The sequence below is a fragment of the Notothenia rossii genome (assembly GCF_949606895.1).
Source record: "Notothenia rossii genome assembly, chromosome: 10".
In the NCBI taxonomy this organism is placed as follows: Eukaryota; Metazoa; Chordata; class Actinopteri; order Perciformes; family Nototheniidae; genus Notothenia; species Notothenia rossii.
This window is the reverse complement of record NC_136908.1, coordinates 28,182,986-28,203,095: the sequence shown is the minus strand read 5'-3', so window position 1 is coordinate 28,203,095 and position 20,110 is coordinate 28,182,986.

Sequence of the window (20,110 nt, the reverse complement as noted above, 5' to 3'; positions counted from 1 at the left end):
TGTGCCGCCCGGACATGGTATCATGCTTACTAGCTCCCTGAAAGCGGGTGACTCCAATGTAGAAATAGCCTGCACGTGTTCAAAAACATACCGTGCAATGGCTTTATCCACTTTCACCTGACTAGCAGTCCCTCGGTTGAAATCCAGCCGCTGTTGCTTGGGTGGAGGTGGAGGTGGGGTGGCTTCGGATGGCTCTGGGTCTGTGGTCTTAACTAATAGCTTCGTCCCAGCATGTTGTTTTTGCAGATGTTTTAACAGATTGGAATTGCTGTTTTGAGCAGTAGATAGGATATTTGACCCGCCAAGACACAACTTATACTTAACTAACACATTATTTTCTTTATGCTCGAGAAAAGTAAAATAGTGAGCATATCTCCATGCGGAGAAACTCGACTTGTGCTCCGCCGTCGCCATGATAGTATTGTTAGTAGGCTAACTAAACACAAACACGCCCACAAAGCGTCTCCGCATGTGACACAGGAAGTATCTAAGTACATTTACTCAAGTACTGTACTTAAGTACAGTTCTCATCTCTGTTCGCCTCGCTGTTGGCGCCGCTCACCAACGTCTGGGAGCCGAGACTATATCAAAAAAATAACGGAGTAACGCACCATGTAGTAACGGTAACTGAGTTACTGAATTTAAAAAATAACGCGTTAGAGTACTAGTTACTGCCAAAAACGCTTTGGCAGTAACTAGTTGTACTAGTGTAACAGGGACAGTTATGTCTCATTTGTATATAATATATTATGTAAATATGTCTATATAATTACACAAAATCTGTGTTTATTCTTGTTTCATCTTGTGTTAATACCTGAAGCAGTAGGACTCACATCAGTATGTGGAACTATAATTTTAGCGTGTACCCCTACGTTCCTTATGTATGTGACACTGTTCCCCTTTTTTTCGCGGGGTTCATGCATCGTTCTCCCCTTTTGATACTGATCTCTGTGGGAGAGGTAGGCGGCTCTTCAGCCAGAAGCAATTTCCGTGTTTTAGTGTCGACTTTATGCAATTTAAGTTACTTTTTATTACTTATTTTTGTTGTAGTGTCTCACGGGTGTTCACAATGTATTTCTGTGGGAGAGGGGCACGTTAAAGAGAGTACTGACTGGAGAAATATTTTCTTTCTGTCGCTGTTTCGTCAGGAGTGAAAATAAATGTACATCCTGAATGAAGCTACACGTCTGGGTCGTCGTCTTTCTACACAACACAACGCAGAGTCAGACACAGCCGGTTACACTTGGTGCCGTGACGACCCGTTGTATCCGCGACCAGCGCCGTCTGGTCCCCGGGGTAAAGCTGCTGCCCACCGGCGGGAAGAAGGAAAGACTGGAGTGTGTGTTTTTTTTTTTTTTTTTTTCCTCTTTTTTTTTTCCCCCCTCTCTTGCTGCGACGGCAGGTGCGTTAAAGGGACAGTGTACATATTCAAATTGAGAGATGCACTGAGTCTGAGAGGACACTTATCACTGAGTATATCTGTCTATCTGTGTTTTATCATTTTATTTTATTTTAGTGTTTTATCTCTTGTGGGTGGCTTTAAACTGTGTTTTGATTGCTTTGTGGGATTTTTTTGTTGTTGTCATTAACAATATGGATGTTAGTGGGCATGATGTCACATTTGGGTTGGGGAGGGGCCAGCGACTTAAAGGTAGTGAAAGATTTGGGTTCACTAGTGATTTCAACCCGACATTAACACCTGCTGCAAGCTCCACACCTATTATGCAGCCAGACCGTAAACTTACACAAGTAGTATCTGTTGAAGCTTTTGGGGAAATGATAACAAGTTTGGCTAAACAGATAGGTGAGAACATATCAAGCACCATGCACCAGCCCAGTGCTGCCCAGCCTCAGTCTCCCACCAATCCACACCCGTCCCACCAGGCTGATTTGTCTCAATTGAAGGTTGTGGTGCAGTCAGACACCAAGGCTCCGCCTTACTTCAGGGGTGATCGTGCTGATGTATTTTCTATTCATGAATGGGAGGACATGATGAGATGTTACCTGAATAGAGTGAAATGTGACACTCACGTAGAAAGGTTTGATCTGATTATGTCAAGACTAACAGGTAAAGCCAGGGATGTGGTGAAAGTGTCAATCCGCAGCCGACCTGACTTGAGTGCGACCGACCTGCCCACAGCTGTGTTTGACATATTAAAGGGTAACTTTAGTGAGCTGTCATACTCTAACTTGCCCATGAAAGATTTTTACGGCACTGTTCCACGTGCTGGTGAAAGTGCTATGGACTATTGGATACGCCTTAACAAGTCAATAGATGCTGCGGACGAGTGCCTCCGGAGGCGAGGTAAATGTGTAGATGACCCCAGTGCAGAAGTGGTCTTGATGTTCATTAATCACTGTCCTGACCCCAGTCTCGCCATATCATTCCAACTGAAGGCACCTGAGCGGTGGACCACGGCTGAGGTTCAGGAGCGTCTGGACGCCCATATGAGAAATGTGAGAAAAACAGCAGCGCAGTCTCATAATGTGGTGGGTCTGTCAGTTTATAGTCAGAGCCCTGTGACTGATTCTTTTCGCCCTGTCAATCTGGGGATGTCTCAGGCCTCATTAGCGCACCAACCAGACCCCCCTCCCAACTCTCTACCGGCCACTGCCCTTGCTTACAGTCAGCCTCAGCCAGACCATGCTAGGGTGAGTCCCCAAGTTTCCCCCTTATCCCTGCCTCTCTCTGCTGTCTCTGACCCAGCCCCTACCACCGTCAACCCACCTACTACCGACGCTGGTGTTCAACAGGTAGTTGCAATGTTTGACAGAGTTCTGGCTATGTGCAACGCTTCCCTTACAACCAGTCAAAGGCCAGACTACCATCAGCCAGGTAACCACCAACAAGCCCACCGTCAGAATGGTCAGCCAGGCAACCACCAACAAGTCCACCGTCAGAATGGTCGACCCCGTTACCAGCAGGCATCTGAGTCCTTTCCATGCAAGGTTTGTGGCTCCAGGGACCATTCAACCCATGCACACTGCAGGCTTTACAGATTATGCCTTAACTGCTTCAGTCCTGGTCACATAAGAAATCAGTGCCCACAGGCCTCTCCTTCCTCAGCCATGCCACCTTCTCCCTCCAATGCTGGTTTAAACTAGCCCGCCCGTGCAGTGAGAGGGATAGCATGGGCGGCACTAGTGACACCCTCAGTGAGGAAAATGACTTAAGATCAACATATGTGAACTGCTGTAGTAATCTTCCTGATGACAAAACTGTGATTGCTGTGGGTTCACATAGAGTTGAAGGAGCCAATGACTTGTTTTATACCCCAGTGTTAGTAGGGGGTCAGTCAACTTTAAGGGGGATGCTTGATTCAGGGAGCATGTCATGCACACTCAGCGAAGAGGCAGAGTCCAATCTTAGAGCTGCTGGTGTCCTCCCTTGTCCTCAGCCTGTGCCAGAGAAGGTGGTCCTAGTTGGCTGTGGTGGCCTTATGACACAACCCAGATGTATCTATGACCTGGAGATTGAGGTTTACGGTTCTAAATTCATTGTGCCAACTTTCCTTGTCCCAGGGCAGAGAGACGAACTCATTATTGGTAGCAACGTCATCAGGCCCATATTACAGAGGATGAAGTCTGATGAGAAGTACTGGGAGCTCATCCAGTCCAACACCTCAGACCCCGACTGTGAGCAGTTTCTTCAGTTGCTCAGCTGCATCACTCGTTGGTCTGGTCCTGAACTGCCTGACAAGGTTGGCACGGTCAAGCTACGGCAAGCTATCACTCTAGCACCACAGAAGGAGTATCTGGTGTGGGGAAAGCTACCTGGCAGTGTTCCTGTGTCCCCTGGGAGCACTGTCATTGTGGAGCCCACCTCCTCCCGTTCAGCCCCCAAAGACATTATTGTGGGACGGGTTGTGGCACCCATGTGGGGAGATCGTTGGGTCCCTATGAAGGTCCTTAACCCAACCAAGAGTCCCGTGACACTACGCCGCAATGCTAAAGTGGCCGATGTGTTTACTTGTGTCGCGATGGAAGACCTTCCCCTCTCTCAGGGTGTGAATAGGCCACAGACCAGTCAGGCAGCTGACCCTCCTCCCAACTCAGATGCCAGCTCTACCCACACTCAGCAGCTTAAAGACTGTGGATTGGCAGACATCGACCTCGAAGGCTGTGCGGTGTCAGATGAATGGAAAAAGAGACTCTCTGAACTGTTGCTCACTTACCAGGATGTCTTCTCCAAAGACAAGCTGGACTGTGGGGAAGCGAAAGAGTTCGTCCACCGGATTCATCTCACTGATGATCACCCCTTCAGGCTACCCTATCGCCGTGTCCCTCCAGCACACTATCACAAACTGAGAGAGGTGCTGTCTGAGATGGAGTTGAAAGGCATCATCAGTAAATCAGTCAGTGAGTATGCATCGCCGCTGGTCCTTGTCTGGAAGAAGTCAGGAGAGTTAAGGATCTGCACTGACTTTCGCTGGCTTAATGCCAAGACCGTCAAGGACGCCCACCCGCTGCCTCACCAGGCCGACTGTCTTGCTGCCCTTGGTGGAAACGCCTTTTTCAGCACCATGGATCTCACATCGGGGTTCTACAACATCCCCCTCCATGAGTCTGACAGGAAGTACTCGGCATTCACAACACCCTTAGGCCTGTATGAGTACAACAGACTTCCCCAAGGTCTTTGCAACAGTCCCGCGTCCTTTATGCGGATGATGATGATGAGTGTGTTTGGTGATTTGAACTTCTCCAGCCTCCTCTGTTATTTGGACGACCTGCTTGTCTTTGCTCCATCCGAGGAGGAAGCCCTGAAACGGCTGGAGACTGTCTTCTCGCGGCTCAGAGCCAACAACCTGAAGCTGTCTCAGAAGAAGTGCTACTTCCTTCGCAGGACTGTGGGGTTTCTGGGTCACGTGATAGACAGCAGTGGCGTCTCAGTCGACCAAGAGAAGGTGAGGGTCATCTCAGCTTTCGGGAAGGAGGATCTCATGAACGACGACGGTTGCACCCCATCTCAGCGGAAGGTCAGGTCTTTCCTCGGGATGGTGCTGTATTATCAACACTTCATTCCTGGCTGTTCTTCCATCGCAAAGCCACTCTACGCCTTAACTGCAGGGCAGAAGAGGAAAGCCAAGGGCTCTTTCGGTCGGAGAAGAGCTGGCACCTTTCGAGAACTGACTCCTCAGGATTGGACCCCTGCCTGTGAGAAGGCATTTGATGATCTGAGACACGCACTCCTCAACAGCGTGGTGCTGGCACACCCAGACTTTGATAGGCCTTTCATCCTCTCCACCGATGCTTCCCTTGATGGTCTGGGTGCTGTACTGTCCCAAATTTCTGCTGGTGAGGAGAAGGCAAGACCCATCGCCTTTGCAAGCAAAACTCTCAGTCGCAGCCAGCTCAATTATCCTGCACACAGACTGGAGTTCTTGGCTCTAAAGTGGGCGGTTTGTGAGAAGTTTAGCCACTGGCTCAAGGGTCACAGATTCACCGTCTGGTCAGATAACAATCCTCTCACATATATCATGACCAAGCCGAAACTTGACGCCTGTGAGCAGCGGTGGGTTGCTAAGTTGGCTCCGTATTCCTTCGAAATCAAACATATTCCCGGCAGGTTGAACGTGGTGGCGGATGCCCTCAGCAGAGACCCTTTCGTGAAACCTTTGAGGGAACGGTTGCTGCGTGAACCCTACTTGGAGCTACTGGACCAGGTCTGTGACGTCAGTGATGGGTCTGTGCAAGATGCCTTCCGCCTCACCTGCCAACCACAGTCACTGGAGGGTCCATCTCACTCTGACGCCATTGAAGGTTCAATGTCTGAGGATGAGGTCTCTTCTCTTCTTTCCTCCTTGGACGAGTGGGACTCTGCTCCTAGGCAGCGTGCAGCCTCCCTGGTTGATCACCTCACCACCTTTGAACCACCTGGCCAGGACACGTTGCATTCCCTATCTCTTTCTGAGCTGCAGTCACACCAGCAACAGGACCCAGTAATTTCCAGGGTCGCTCTCTATGTCGACAGGAAGCGCGGGCCTTCCAGACGGGAACGCTACAATGAGAGTCAGCCGACTCTGAGAGTCTTGAAGCAGTGGGATAAACTGACTCTTCTGAATGGCGTCCTCTACAGGGTCACGAAAGATCCCTTGACTAGACAGAAGAGGTCCCAGTTCGTGGTGCCGGAGTCGCTAAAGGCAGATGCATTATCTGGTGTTCACGACCATGCTGGCCATCAAGGTCAGCCCCGCACACTGTCTCTGGCCCGCCAGCGTTTCTTCTGGTACGACATGGAGAAGGATGTCCGCAATCATGTGAAGCACTGCCACAGATGTGTTCTCAGCAAGACTCCTGAACCTTCCGCAAGAGCCCCACTGGAGAGCATTAAGACCTCTGCCCCTCTGGAGCTTGTGTGCATCGACTTCTGGTCAGCTGAAGACCGTCACAACAAGTCTGTGGATGTTCTTGTGATCACCGATCACTATACAAAGTTGGCACATGCTTTCCCCTGCCAGGATCAGACAGCTAAGAGAGTAGCCAAGAAGCTGTGGGACAACTTTTTCTGTGTTTATGGCTTCCCTCAGCGCCTTCATTCTGACCAGGGAGCAAACTTTGAAAGTGAGCTGATTGCTGAGCTCTTGCAGTTGTCAGGGGTTGACAAGTCCCACACCACACCTTACCACCCTATGGGGAACGGCGGCACAGAGAGGTTCAACCGCACCCTGGGCAACATGTTGAGGTCTCTACCACTTCGCTCCAAACAGAAGTGGCCGCAGATAATACAGACAATGACTTTCGTGTACAATTGCACTGTCCATGAGACCACTGGGTTCGCGCCCTTCTATTTGATGTTCGGGAGAATCCCAAGGCTGCCAGTGGACCTTCTGTTCAGGAATGTACTTCATGATGTGACTGTGTGTGACTACAATGCCTACGTGAAATCCCTCTTGGAAGACCTGCACTGTGCCATGGCACTGGCCCAGAAAAACTGCACAGCGGAGCAGAGACATCAGAGTGACCAGTATAACAAACGGGTCAGGGGCCAACCTCTGTCTGTCCGTGACCAGGTGCTGCTGGCGAACAAAGGCGCCAAGGGAAAATGCAAGCTTTCTGACAAGTGGATGCCTGTTGTGCACACTGTGGTGGCCTCAAAACCAGCCCTCCATATCTACCGGATCAGGGATCCAGAGGGACATGAGCGTGTTGTTCACCGAAACCTGCTGCTGCAAGTCAACTTCCTTCCGCTGGAGGAGGCCTCGGATGGTGAAGATGATGCTCCTGTGCCCGCACCTACCCCTAGCATGACCGATACCGCTCCGGCATCTGATTGGCATGGGACAGAGGTGTCCGAGTTAGACACAGCAGCTGCAACAGCTGGGCCATCCCTAGCTGGTTCCCTCTCGGATGTTGACGGGGAGGATGGCCGCACCGCCTCATGGGTCCTTGAGCAGTCCCCTTTTGATGACTCTGTTCATCCAGATCACCCACCACCTCCTTCTGTGTTGGTCACCCCCGTTTCTAGTGACCCTGCAACTGCTGTAGAGACCCCAATGGCTTTCCCAGCTCCTCTGCCACAACGGCCCCCTGCCAATAAGCGTCAAGCATCACATGTAGATGGCCAGGTTACCTCACGATTCGGCAGAGTCATTAGACCTGTGCGCCGCTTCATTGAGTCCATGGCACAACTTGAGTCCCTTCTTGAGGGTTGAGATAAGGCCGCGTGCTGTTATTAATGTGTGAAATGTGGCGTGTTAGCCATTATTTGTGCTCTGGTGATATACTGCTGTATTGAGCCTTTTTTTATTTTATTTTTCGCTCATCCACATCGTTTGGCCAGGGTGTGGGGTGTAAACTGCACCTCACCTTGTCTGTAGAGTACTGTGGGTTCTTGCTGGGCCCAAGCGAGTCCCTCATTCTCTTATCCTTTAGGTAGGAAGCTCTTATTGCTGTTTCATATGGTTTTGTTGCTTGTTGTAATGGCCAGTGTGTTTATATGTGGATTGTTTTGCGACCCAGAATTTTGCATAATTCTAGCGGGGTGAGTGTAACAGGGACAGTTATGTCTCATTTGTATATAATATATTATGTAAATATGTCTATATAATTACACAAAATCTGTGTTTATTCTTGTTTCATCTTGTGTTAATACCTGACGCAGTAGGACTCACATCAGTATGTGGAACTATAATTTTAGCGTGTACCCCTACGTTCCTTATGTATGTGACACTGTTCCCCTTTTTTTCGCGGGGTTCATGCATCGTTCTCCCCTTTTGATACTGATCTCTGTGGGAGAGGTAGGCGGCTCTTCAGCCAGAAGCAATTTCCGTGTTTTAGTGTCGACTTTATGCAATTTAAGTTACTTTTTATTACTTATTTTTGTTGTAGTGTCTCACGGGTGTTCACAATGTATTTCTGTGGGAGAGGGGCACGTTAAAGAGAGTACTGACTGGAGAAATATTTTCTTTCTGTCGCTGTTTCGTCAGGAGTGAAAATAAATGTACATCCTGAATGAAGCTACACGTCTGGGTCGTCGTCTTTCTACACAACACAACGCAGAGTCAGACACAGCCGGTTACACTAGTAACTAGTTTGTAACGCGTTAGTCCCAACACTGCAGATAACCCACTGCATGTTACACCGAGAAGCCCTTGTCGCCAAAGCTATGCCACCAGACCTCACTGCAGTATTAGAACAAGCTGTGAAAATAGTGAACTACATCAAGTCCCGTCCGCTGAAGTCGCGGTTGTTCAGCACATTGTGCAATGAGATGGGGGCTGAGCACCATGGCCTTTTACTGCACACGGAGGTCCGCTGGCTGTCACGGGGCAAGATGCTGTCCCGTGTCTACGAGCTCCGCGACGAACTTGTTGCATTTGCAAATGAGCACGACTTACCCTACAAAGAACACATGGATGATGAATCGTGGTGGGTTAAGCTTGCATATCTGGCAGATATTTTTAGTCACCTCAATGACCTCAACATCAGAATGCAAGGGAAGAATGAGAATATCCTGACAGCCACAGACAAACTCAATGGTTTCCGATCCAAGTTAAGACTGTGGCAAAATACAGTCACCAAGAAAAACATTGAAATGTTTCCGCTGACATCCAGTGACCCAGCGCACAAGACAGCATTTTTTCTACAAGTTGTAGCTGCTCACCTGAGAGTGCTGGAGGAGAGGTTTGAGTCATATTTCCCTCCTATGAATGAAGACTTCAATTGGCTCCGGGATCCGTTTAATCCTCTGTCATTAATATCAGCCACAAGTTTAAACATAGATAGCTCAGGATGAACTCGCAGAGCTATCTATGGACCGCTCCCTGAAACTGAAGCACGGGGAACTACGTCTGGATATATTTTGGCTGCTTGTGGGACACGAGTATCCATCCCTCTCAGAGAGTGCCACCAAGGTGCTTTTATAGTTTCCAACCTCCTACTTGTGCGAGCTGGCGTTTTCCTCACTCGCATATGTCAAAAACAAGACCCGCACCCGACTGTCAGTGGAGCAGGACCTCCGCGTTGCGCTGTCCACTATCCCCCCACGCATCAAGAGACTCTGCTCACAAAAGCAGGCACAGGTGTCGCACTAGCACCGTGTAACGTTCTGAGAAATATTTATGATTTGTCAATCAGTATTATCTGGATAGCAAAATGCAGAATGTTTCATATTTGGGATGTGGTTGATGAGTCACATGACCACAGTCAGGTCAGAGGGCATTGTTTCATCCCTCCAATTCTATTAGATTAAATAATAACTTAAGTGATCATAGGCCTGCCTCTTTTGAAATCCAAATGTAAAATAATAACTGTATTGATATGTATTCCTGTTTTTACACAGGTAGGCCTACTATTTTCAGCCAAAACAAAAGAGCCTACTTAGTAGGCCTGTTTATAATATTGAATTCCTCATAGAAATGGTGTTGACATTTTTAGTCTGGTTCTTGTTATTATGTGTGAATACATTATTTGTTCTATAAAATGTTCTATTCAATCAAATACACATTTGAAAACCAATTTATGGTGTATTTATTGTTTTTAGTATAAGCTCTGAAGTGGTTTTTAAATCTACAAAACGTTGGGGTGCCTTGGGGTCGAAAAATATTTTCAGGGGTGCCTTGGTAAAAAAAAGGTTGGGAATCACTGGTCTAATGGTCAGTGGAACGAGGGGGGAGGGGGGAAGGGGGCCGCGAAACTCGCGGAAGTGATTTCAAAACAAAAAGCACTCATTTGCTTGGAACAAAGAAAACGGCCAAGACACACATTGAGTCCAGAAAATGAATGTTATTAATGGCTGTAAATATAATAAGCCTGTGTCTAAAATTGACAAGAGGCTTATTATATTTACAGCCCTTAATAACATTCATTTTCTGGTCTCAATGTGTGTCTTGGCCGTTTTCTTTTTGATCGCTAAATTCCCCTTGTTTCCTCTCGCATACATACGGTTGCAAGAAAAAGTATTTGAACCCTTTGGAATTACCTGGATTTCTGCATAAGTTGGTTATAAAATGGAGGAAGCCACTGCTGTCCAGAAAAAACTTTGCTGCACGTTTGAAGTTTGCAAAAGAGCACCTGGATGTTCCAAAGCACTACTGGCAAAATATTCTGTGGACAGATGAAACCAAAATTGAGTTGTTTGGAAGGAACACACAACGCTATGTGTGGAGAAAAAAAGGCACAGCACACCAACATCAAAACCTCATCCCAACTGTGAAGTATGGTGGAGGGAGCATCATGGTTTGGGGCTGCTTTGCTGCCTCAGGGCCTGGACAGATTGCCATCATCGACGGAAAAATGAATTCTCAAGTTTATCAAGACATTTTTCTGGAGAACTTAAGGCCATCTGTCCACGATGGGTGATGCAACAGGACAACGACCCAAAGCACAGAAGTAAATCAACAACAGAAGAAAATACGCCTTCTGGAGTGGCTCAGTCAGAGTCCTGACCTCAACCCAATTGAGATGCTGTGGCATGACCTCAAGAGAGCGATTCACACCAGACATCCCAAGAATATTGCTGAACTGAAACAGTTTTGTAAAGAGGAATGGTCCAAAATTCCTCCTGACCATTGTGCAGGTCTGATATGCAACTATACTGTAGGAAACGTTTGGTTGAGGTTATTGCTGCCAAAGGAGGGTCAACCAGTTATTAAATCCAAGGGTTCACATACTTTTTCCACCCTGCACTGTGAATGTTTACATGGTGTGTTCAATAAAAACATAAAAACATATAATTGTTTGTTTGGTTTTAGCTTAAGCAGACTGTGTTTGTCTATTGTTTTGACTTAGATGAAGATCAGAGCACATTTTATGACCAATTTATGCAGAAATCCAGGTAGTTCCAAAGGATTCACATACTTTTTCTTGCAACTGTATATAATCTTCAGACATACATACATTCTTCTCTTGCATACATATATTGTCTTCAGACATACATGCATTCTTCTCTTGCATACATATATTGTCTTCAGACATGCATATTATTTTTAATATTAAATGTAAACATTGAATTAATGTGCATGAGAGCAAAATGTATGAATATGAGAACAAAATGCATGAATGTGTGAGTGACAATGTATGAATGTGTGTATTGAAATATGATATTATGAGAGCAGAATGTGTGAGTGTAAATATATACGTGTGTGAGAGTGAAAAATGTATGTAAAAGGAGAATATGTGTGTGAGAGTGAAAATATGCTGCATTTTGAATGTCCGATAGTCCACCATTTCCACCGGAAATATCAAACATTTAATAAAAGTGAAAAACAATGAACAAGACAACGTATTAATAATAATTAATTATATTTATTCCGTTTGGATGTAGGATGTTTGAGTTTGTTTAGAGCAGTGATCTTCTCTGCAGCAGAGAGCTAAGCGCTGTCAGACCGGACCTAACCCTGAAAAGTATTATCATCTGAAATTAATCATTATGTTATTAATATTAAATACATATAAGTATTGTTACAACTTGTATTTAGAAATACTTGTAATTATTGATGCATAAATGTGTTCATCCATTCAATGTGGCATCTGCTATAATGGGGTTAATGTATGATATTACTTAATAATACAATAGAATATATGATAACTAAATTTGAGTTTTATTCATTTCTTATTTCATAGTTTCTCATTATTATTATTTTTATTTTTATCGCTCATCTTATTTTTGATTTTATTAATCTGTGCTATCCTGTTTTTCACTCTCACTACTGTGTAAAAACACACCAACAATATTACAAAAAATATACTGCATAAAGCAAACTATATACTTTATTTGATCTAAAATATTGATGTTTTTTCATTATAGTAGCCTGTGAAAACCATAACAAATAAGTGATTAAATGCAACAGTATTCAGCAAACACAACTGCAGAGCTGCAAACATTGCAAACAGACTAAGTTTTACAACACTCAGTTGTCTTTGTGTATTTGTGAATGAAGCGCCATCTCATGGTTAAATCCTGTAATTGAACAAGTGGGGAAATTTGGCAACGCCCTCTAGCAATTTGGCAACACCCCCAGCCACTGGGATCCGCTGGGTTTTTGACTGGGACACACCCATGTGAGTCCTATCTGGAGTGCTACATCTGTACAAATCCCTACATAACCTGCCCCCCCCCCTATCTGGCTGACCTTCTTCAGGAGTACACCCCCTCTCGCTCCCTCCGCTCCTCCTCTGCTGGTCTGCTGACTGTCCCCACCCCACGCCTCATCACCATGGGTGCTCGGGCTTTTAGCTGCACTGCTCCCAGACTTTGGAACTCCCTCCCCCCCCACATCCGACAGTCAGACACAATCACCATATTCAAATCCCAATTAAAAACCCACCTGTTCAAATCTGCTTACTCACTGTAGTGCTCCCCATTATACGTTTCATTTGTGTCCACTTGACTGTCTCCTCCATGATTTCCTGTTTGTGTTTTTATCATGTTCTGTTGCCTATTAGCATTTTCTCTTTTTTTAACAAATTGTACGGTGTCCTTGGTTGTCATGAAAGGCGCCTAAAAATAAAATGTATTATTATTATTATGCAATGTGGAAGGAGCGAGAGAGGCGTGCCAGCACTGGAAAGGAGATTTCTACACTTGTTAACGCAGACCAACTACGTAAAAACAGGTATTATATCTCCTCTCTTATTGATGTTGTTGGATTTCTGGTGGAAAACCAGCTGCCTTTACGAGGGAAGATAGAGGCTTTTGATAACATGTCAGAGGGGGGCAGTGGCCTTTTCCTCTCCCTGCTGGACTATACGATCAAAAAAGACCCCGAATTGGCTGATATAGTGAAATCAATCCCTCGAAACGCCACTTACACTTGTCACGAAATGCAAAATGAACTCATAAGTACACTCAGAAATGTGGTGACTGAGGCTATAGTGGAGGAAATAGGAGACTCTTTACACACTGAAAGTAGATGGAACCCGGGACCCCACGGGGTGTGAAAACATTTCGATTGTCATTCGATTTGTAAATCAGACATATGACGTCACAGAGCGCCTAGGGGTGGGCGATATTGAAAAATATAATATCACGATATTTTTCAAGCAGTATCACGATAGACGACATTTATCACAATATTTTTTCATGTCGGTTATTATGGTTATTTTTCAAGTTACTTAACAGTACAACCACCAACAGTACAAGGTAACAACAACTAAAATAAAAAGGAGTGACAGAACAAAATACCATTTCAAGCTGGTTTTAAATTCTGCAATGAATCCCTGAATGAACAATTCAACAGGAATTTTGATATGGCTTCCTCAGTGTTCAAGTAGGTAGGCCTACACAACAAACGTTAACACTGGTTTCTTCACCAAGTAAAGTGCACTCTCTTGCTAAATAAAATAAAATATTCAAGGCACAGTTTCTCAGTATAAAAATTCACTTTCTGTTTTAGGTAGCACTAGCAGTGATGTAACAACATCAATAAACATGAAAAGGAGAGTAAAACATAACTAACTTTAGACTTGAAGTGCAATCAAAGACTTTAGCATGACTGAACATCTGTTTCAAAAGGGAAAAACAATATAAATACCTTATTGATAAAATAAAATATAAGCCGACAGAATCAACTGGTTAAACTCCAGCGGTTAGAGCGATGAGAATATTCACATTGCATCCGTTGTGAACGCAGCATAATGCAGTTCAGAAACCACTGTTCTGACGCTGTTAAAGCAACTTCGAGGGCAATGAGGGCATGGCCGTCATGGCCGCCGTGAAAATCCTACCCTGGTGCACTCACAGTGAGTGCACATTCTATGACTGAGTGACTCTCTGTATCACGATAGATATGATATCTCTGAAAAGGCATATCGTGGAGACCTAATATCATCTCGCCGATATATATCGTCATATCGCCCACCCCTAAGAGCGCCTGCTGATCATATCGACAGCTGACAAAGGTGATGCACAGACATTAACGGACACAGTCGAGGCAGAGCTCAACAAAATTGGACTGGACACATCAAAGATACTAAGCCAGGTATTTGATGAGGCTGCTCTGATGTCTGGGAAACATGGTGGCGTCCAGAAACTCCTGCAAAAAAAACTAAATCTTGAGATTCCTTATGTACACTGTTTGAACCACCAGCTATACTTAGTTGTAGTACATGCTATGTCAGCAGAGACAGCTTTAGTGGATTTCTTTCATGTGTGCAATGCCCTCTACAAGTTCTGCAAGAAGCCCACAGTTGTTGTGCATTATAAGGGTGTGCACCTTAAACGCCTTCTGGAACAGAGATGGACAGGACATCTTGCCACTGTGTCTGTAATTATAAAATCCTTCAACGACATAGCATCCCTTTTGACTGAGATTAATTATGTGATGGCCCACGTCGCAGAGATACGAATGGAAGCCACAGGCCTGCTGCGTGAGATGACTGAGCCCAGTTTCCCATTCATTGCTCAGTTAGTGCACACAGTTCTTGCCCTACTGGACCCACCAAACAAGATTTTACAAAGAGAAAATACTGACTTGATGACAGGTTTAAGTCTCGTGGCTTGTGCAACAGATTGTTTACGCAAACTCTGTTGTGGTGAGGAGTTTAATAACAAAGTGTGGGACATGGCCATGGCTGCCAGCGCTACTCCGAGACCCGAAGTGCCCAAACGGAGACGCAGAGCCAATCCGACTATGGATGGGTATGTAGTCGAGGGAACTACAGGACACAGGGATGATGAGAAAACAGAACTTCAGAGACTGTACTACAGCACAATTGATTCAGTGCTTGGAGAAATGGATCAGAGATTCAGCGAGCGCAACTCGCAGCTGGCCAAATCACTTGCTGCGCTGAATCCAGAAAGTGACACATTCCTTGATGCAAAGGCTGTGAAACCCTGCGGCTCCGTTAGTTCCTGCCGGCGGACTCCGGTGGCCACCACTGGGATAATTGGGTCCCCTTTTAACATTTGCTCCCGTTTATAATTATGGGCGTCATAGCCATAGCCTATAAAAGTCTTACCCAAGGCTGAATCATAAACTAAACTGCTATATATATATATATATATATATATATATATATATATATATATATATATATATATACACTAGGGGTTTCACCAACTAATCGACTAGTCGACTACCTTTACCACTAGTCGGCGCTGTAGGCCCTAGTCAACTAGTCGTGAAAAAAATGGAGGTAAACGAGGTGCTGCAAAATGCTCCAAAACACGTCCGACATTCTTATGTATGGCAGTACTTCAACGAAGATGTAACCAACTCCACAGTGAAGTGTCAGTTGTGTCCAGCTGTACTGAAGTACAATACAAATGCATCTGCTATGCGCAACCATCTGAAGAGGAAACACCCGCTGCCGACAGCCAGCACTAGCAGTAATGCTAGCACCAGTGAGCAACGGACCGGCGTCAGCACTGAACAGAGGCAAACGAAAAGCAAGAAAACACGGGTCAACAGTGATGCGGATGATGAGCTACGGGATTACTGCCAGCGGACACCGCATATCCCCACAATGGATAATCCACTGGAGTGGTGGGCAGAAAACGTGCACCGCTTCCCCCGCTTTCGAGGAGCTACCTGGCTATTCCAGCCACAAGCACCCCGAGTGAGAGGGTTTTTTCCCTGGCAGGTAACAGTGTCACCCGAAAGCGGTCAAGCCTCCTTCCCTCACATGTCGATGCGTTGGTGTTCAAACCAAACCAAAAATATGGAAAGGTGGACGTTATCGTGGAGGACAGCGAATAAAGTGTTTCGCAATGCGCTGTTGCGCACTGGATTTACGTGGCATTTATGTAAACAAGAGTTTTTTGCTGTCGATTTTGGTTAGTCCAGTTACTGTTTGTTATTTACTCAGCCATGTAACACAAATTAAAATGCAGTGTTTAATGTTACTGTATGAGTTCCAATATGAAATACAGTTGTACACCTCTCTTTGTGTGTCATTACGTAACGACTAGTCGACTAGTCGACTGCTATTTTGAAAAACATGTCGACTAGTAAATATTGGCAGTTGTGAAACCCCTAATATACACATACATATACATGTGTAAAGGGTTACATCCTTAGCTGGCTAATAAGCTATATAACAAGCTGAGCTAACAAGCACACAAATACCTGCTAACATGTATAATATTATCATTTTACTCAACGAAAAAAGCTGAGAGTAGACTTCTTGGAAGTTCTGTTTGTACATTCAAGCACACAGCACAACATTTGAATTGTCTGGTATTTGTAACAACATTCCCTAAAAGGCACAATCACCACGAACACGGCTAAAGGGTCAAGTACAGTAACTACAACTAGCTAACGTTGTAGTCTAGCAGAGTAGACAAGTTGCTGTTCGCTGACAGTGTGGCACGTACCTGTCCATCAAAGTGACCATGCTCATAAAGACATTGATATACTGTCACTCAGAGGTCGAAGGAGTATCCGGCCCTTTTCTTAAGTAAAATTGTTCATACCACACTGTAAGAATACTCTATTAAAAGTGAAAGTCTGGTAATGAAAATGTTACTTAAGTAAATATAGTATAGTATAATTAGCTAAATGCTGTTTGAGTATTACATTTAAAAAAGTACCCTGTAGTAATTGTAGTAACCCTTGAGAACGTAATAGCTCAAGGATTTATAACAATATTTACATGTTTTTGTAAATTAAAAAACAGAACCTTATACTTGATAAACTCTATATAAGATAGTGAAGCACAAAGTACAATATTTCCCTTTGATTTGTAGTGGAGTATAAAGTGCAATGAAAAGAACATTCTCAAGTACCTCAACATTACACCACTGCTTCTGCAAAAAGGTGGACTTTCAAGAGAAATCTGGAGGAAATTAAGTTCATGAAAGATGTTTGCAAACGACAGAAGCGTATTTCAACTTTGATGTGTTACTTAAGTTCATTGCATGGATGATGTCCGTGAGCAGAAGGCAGGCGTTCACCCTCATCAAGCACCGCCGATCCCTCGATGGAGATGGACACGTTGGGAGGTGTGGCGTCTTCTTTTGCTGCAGTTCATGGGGGACATGGATCTTCACGACACTCAGCATAGTCCTTTTTCCACGATATCTTTGCCTCTATTCTGTCAAAACATGTAAATCAGTGTTAACATACAATACTGTAAACCTTTCTGTGAATTTACTAAAAACTGATTGTGTTGAGTTAGCTATTTCATTTAGTGTTTAAGTAGCCATGTTATTTTCAAGCAGAGGGGATGGGGTAAGCTTCAAAGGCTTTATTATCATATGCAGTAGCTACAGTGTGGATATGGGGATTTATATGAACTCTTATTTGTTACGGTCAAAGTATGACCACAAGTAAGGAAGCTCAGTTCATTAAATGTTTGCCTTGTTCCCAACAGGAAGTAAACCTGATTACATAATTGGGTTCTACAAGCTCAAACTATCAATTCTCCTGAAAAACACATTTTGAATCAGAATATTAAACATTGAAATTGAGTAAGTTTGAAAATATATATAAATATTATACAGTCAAATTAGATTCCAATGTACTTTATCTAAATGTTAACTTAAAAACTGGAGACTGAAGCGGTTTTTCTCATACTGGCAAGATGTAGCCGACTTACCTGTTTAGAGAATAGAGATATTCATGTACAAACAGAACAGCAGACACATTTGAACACAAATCAAGCAGAACATTTACCTGGACTCTTCCAGAAGCTCCATCAGGCGGGAGGACGGCTTCCGTCTAACTTCAACGTGGTGCTGTTGAACAGACATGTCGATTATTGTAGCGAACACACATTACTGTAAGTACAGAAAGATACTGGAGACAAAGAGTATACCTTAACTTCAATGTAACGCGCTACAGAAGGAGGCACCAACAGTTGAACTTCCCATTAGTCTTCGTGGATCATTTTATTATCGATATAGTTAGATTCCACCGTCATGATTATGGATCCGTGAGTGAATTGTTTTCTAACACGACCCTTTTATTTATATTAGGTCTTAAAGTTTTTGCATAAATTAGGGCGTGGTCACATTGAGTGACGGCTCTGTGAAGTGACTGCCGCTGCTAGCTAGCTTCTTGTATCTCTGCTAGCTGCTCCGTAAAGCTAGCTACAGCGACTCTGCCTGGTCAGTTCATCCAGGGAACACAACTTGAAGCCGGCCGTGGTTGTTTGTTCTTCATGCTTATATATCGGGCTATTGTGACTCGCTCTGCGGTTAAAACAGACGGTGCATGAACGCGGTTTTGCGGTAAGTGAAATTCGAGTGCTTTATTTATGTGTTAATGATTTTAATCGACGTAATGAATGTTAACGCTTGGGTTAGCGTGTAAGCGAGTGGTAGCTACATCGGTGCTAACGATGCTAATCGTAGCCTCCAAGTTAAAATCATAGACTGTATATATATATAAAGGTTAAAACGAAACAGGTAAGTGTTAAGCGTTAAGTGGGATAATACTGTAGAACAAACAGCTTCTGTTTGAGGTTGATAAAATAAGGTCATCCTTGTAACTTAGAGAGATATTTTATTATGTAGGTAGGAACTGTATGCATCACTAAGGTTAATTTAAATTGGCTATGCTCAAGTATGTAGACAAGCTAATGTTGAAGTAGTGTATGTGAAATCAACCTCACAATAAGATGTGTGTATATATTACAATTATTAATGTCATATTTCAAGATGATTACTTAGATACAGACAATATGGTTGGTTGAGCTGGAGTTCATTATTGAGCTTACACGTTAACATCTGAAGAACAAATCCAAACCTTGTTGTTTTTATGAATTGTATTACCAAATTGGTATCAAATAAACAGTAAGCATTGGTAACACAACTTCCAAAGTTACAGTAGAATAAAAAGGACCCTGACTCAGACAATACACAATCCAACATGTTCAACAGAAGGGAATCAGTTATATTGTTTGTACACATGGTACTTTACATAATATCTGTTTGTTTAAGGTGTCCAGGTGATGCAGACAGGCTGGACCAGAGAGTGAGAGACTGGACTCCTCACAGCAGTGAACTTCAGCTCAGGTACAAAGACTCTTTTTTTCATACTGTACAAAGAATCAAGAAAGATATTGGTTTAAATAAATGAAGTATTGACTTTAATACAATGATATGCATTCCATTAAACAATACTAAATACTAGATCACCTACCCATCAGTTAAGTTGAGGGTTTTTTCCATGCAAAAAGTTACATTTAGATGTTAACAAGCAATGTGATTTTGTCAGCTTTCTAATTTAATGTATTGAAGGCAAAGATATTTAACACATAGTGAGAACTGCTACTATTTATCTCTCAATATTGTCTGTAAACACGTGGTAAAAGTTATTATTTCAGTGAGACAACAGAGCAAGCTTCTTAAGTAGCACTACGTTTTGATAACAGTTAAATATTATTTTGATAATAACATATATTTCAATGTTGATGAACTTCATACTGTTCATTCATAATCTGATTGTCTTTGTAGCTCACATGTTGAAATAAAATAAAAACATTACAATTACAAAATAATTATATCTACAGCCCCTAAACACACAAACACACCGCTTTCATAAATAACAGACTTGTTCTGCAATAATATGTTTTATGTTTCCTGTAATTTTTGTTAGGAAAGGAAATGCCTGAAAGACACAACATTTTCTCCTTCTCTGAGGGTCAAGAAGAACATCCAAGAGTAAAATTAAAAGCTGATGCTCGGAGATTTTAAGACCAGTACACGGTACGTCTACACTACAGG